The sequence below is a fragment of the Mandrillus leucophaeus genome, unplaced genomic scaffold (assembly GCF_000951045.1).
Source record: "Mandrillus leucophaeus isolate KB7577 unplaced genomic scaffold, Mleu.le_1.0 Scaffold281, whole genome shotgun sequence".
NCBI classification, from domain to species: domain Eukaryota; kingdom Metazoa; phylum Chordata; class Mammalia; order Primates; family Cercopithecidae; genus Mandrillus; species Mandrillus leucophaeus.
Window position 1 is genome coordinate 302,389 of NW_012102932.1, and position 3,151 is coordinate 305,539.

The window sequence follows — 3,151 nt, forward strand, 5'->3', positions numbered from 1 at the left end:
TCACTCCCTCTATCCTAGATTTTTCAGGCTTTATTTGGAGATTGTGAGTCCACAGATGGGTGCTGTCTAGCTGGAACTGGAGAAATGTATAGAGGACACAACGTAGCAATAGTTGTAGGACAAGAGGCAAAAATCTGATCTTTTGATCTCCTTATTTTTCAGTTGTAGTCTGTATAGTTGCAGTGTTCTTTTTTCCTAATCTTAAAATAATTACAATTTATTATCATTATTAGGAATTCAAACAATTCAGGAAAGTATGATACAGAGGGTGAAAATACCCTGACACCTCAGCCTCAGGAACATCCGTGTTAACAGTCTGGTGTATACCCTTCCAGATTCATGCAGTAACATAGGATTAAGGTGAGGAATTGGGCAGGCACCGAGCAGGAGGTGAGGGCTCCAGGCAGATGGAGAGCACGTGTTCTTAAGAGAATGCACGACACATCAGGGAAGCCGGAGGTTCCCTATGGCACTGGAATCCAAAGTGTGAAGTGGGGGCGGCGAGATGCCAGGAATGGAGATTGGCAAGGACCCTTTAGAGTATGTGTGTACATGTGTACACCTTTTAAGAAAATCAGATCATACTGTGCATTATCTTCTAAAACTTGTTTTTCCACATGGAAATCTTCCCACATCAGTGCATTTAGATATAATTCATCCTTTAAAAAAGGGATATGTATAGTACTTTATTATTTGGATGGACAAAGTTTGTTTAACCAACCCACTACCAATGTGAGTAGCTTCCAGTTTTTGCTATTAAGAGCAAATCAACATTATTAAGTAAATACCCACAGAAGAATATCTCAAGGCTGAACTTCTAGGATTGATATTGCTAGGTCAATGGCTATGCCTATTTAAAATTTTATATTACCTACTGTACATAGGATTGGCTAATTCCTTACACCGTTACTGGCACTGGATGCCACTTATTTATTTGTTGTCACTCTTATGGGCAAAAAATGAAAAGTCATTTTCAATGTTATTTTAATGACCATTGCAGTTGAACACCTTTTCATATCTTTCTTTCCTACAGGTATTTATTCTGTGAATTACTGGTCCATGTCTTTTCTATCTATTTTATTGATTTATTTATTTAATTTATTTTGAAACAGTTTCGCTCTGTCACCCAGGCTAGAGTGCAGTGGTGCAATCTCGGCTCACTGCAACCTCCGCCTCCCAGATTCAAGTGATTCTCCTGCCTCAGCCTCCCGAGTAGCTGGGATTATAGGCACAGGCCGCCACACCTGGCTAATTTTTGTATTTTTGTAGAGATGGGGGTTCACCATGTCGGCTAGGCTGGTCTTGAACTCCTGACCTCAAGTGATCCACCTGCCTCGGCCTCCCAAAGTGCTGGGATTACAAGCGTGGGCCACCACACCCAGCCTGTGTCTGATTATTTTAGATCAGCCACGCAGAGAGGTGGTTGATCTAAAGTAATCAGATATAATAAGCTACTGTAGAGTTTATTAGTTTTTGTTTTTGTTTTTGTTTTTTGGCGGCACTAGGACTTACCAGGCCATGTCTTAGTCCAAGTGCTGGGGCTTGCCCGTGGTGCTCTCGATGTATAAAGCCTAAAGCCTGGACATTCTGCCAATTCACCTTGAGCAGTGACACCAGGAAGCTAACATCCAGAAGGATGTTGTACACAAGCTCATCGTCTGTCATCTTCACATGGCCAATGATCATGGCCAGACACAGCACCTCCATCTGGAACTTGATTGTGGACTTCATCTCATCAACTCTGGCCACCAAGTTTTTCATTGTGCATGAACAGGGAAGGGAATTTGCTGACTTTATTCAGGCTGGGGCTGAGGATGTGTTTGATCAGAGTCATCACACTTTATGGCCAACTTCTTGATGAGTTTCTTTTTCTGGTTGAGTTTCTTCAGCACCTCGAAGCTCACATGGTGATAGCCACAGCCTTGGCTTCGTCAAAGTGTTGTTGGTCCCCAGCGCACACACAGAGAGCTTGGAGCAGGGAGTGGACTAAAGCCTTCAGGGGAAGTGCCTGTTCTTCCGAGTTCATCATTCTTCAAGGTGATCTTCAACTATACCCAAAAATGTCCAGTGCTTGCACTGGTTCTTGTGCGAGACGCCTAGTACAGAGTATCTCAAGAGGCTTTGCTGCTCTTGGTGCCTCATGACGCAGAAACAAGAAAAGAGTGTTACTGTAGAATCTTGCACCTTCATTTAACTAACTGGTGAAGCAATGAGTCACTGACCTTCAGTATCTTGGAGTCATGTGTGCCTTTAGGTTTTTACTGAAATTGCAGGACATTAAACTTCTTTTATAACTAGCCGTGTTTGTTCTTGGCTTTTTCTGTTGGCCTCTACCACCGTGTCTATGGACCTCAAAACTTCTGATTTCCACCAATAAATTTAATATTTTTGAGAAGGACATTTAAGATACTTCTCAGAATCACTTTGGGAATCGCACCTTCACTTTTCATTTATGGATTTATAGTTTTCTGGGAAGAGGACACATCTTTCCTTTGAATACGGCCTGGTCTGTCTTCCTATTTAGACTTCACATTCTCCATCAGCAACCAGCCCTGATCTTGTGCCATTAGGAATCCAAATTAGTCCACATATCTGTTCCAACTAGTGCTGGAGTGAAACTCACACCAGATTTCCCCCCGACATTCTTTACACTGAGTCTGTAGCTGGACAAATTGAAAGAAATAAGTTCTAGAAATTGTGGCACAGACTTCTTTCTACACAGTTAAGGGTGGGGAAAAAACACAGTAAAGAATTTTAAATACAGATGTCAAGAGCCATTGGAATCATAGGTTGAGGAATGTTTAGGTCTTAGAATCACAGAATTTGGAGTGAAAATGCCCTTTTGATGAGACACAAATCAACTTCCTCATTTTGTGAGTGAGAACAAGACAAGTCAGACAGCTGCTCAGCTTGCCCAGCCAGCAAGTGACAGGGCCGAAATGCAGCTTTCCTGACTCCTGGTCCACAGTCTTTCTTCTTCTAGGCTGCCTCCCTTCCTAATCTAGTGAAAGAAGACATTTACTTAGAAGATTCATATCCCAGAAGTCACTTTGCTGGTCACCTATCACAAAGGAGGAACTGAGTCTCAAGGAGATGAAGTGACTCGCTGAGGGTCACGGGGCTAGCAGGTGCATGCCCATCCCAGGGCACG

At 42.7% G+C, this 3,151-nt stretch overlaps 1 pseudogene; it reads right to left on the reverse strand.

Annotated features, from left to right (window-relative positions):
* Nucleotides 1–1,187: 1,187 nt before the first annotated feature.
* On the reverse strand, nucleotides 1,188–2,643 carry LOC105543394 (annotated as a pseudogene).
* Nucleotides 2,644–3,151: the final 508 nt, after the last annotated feature.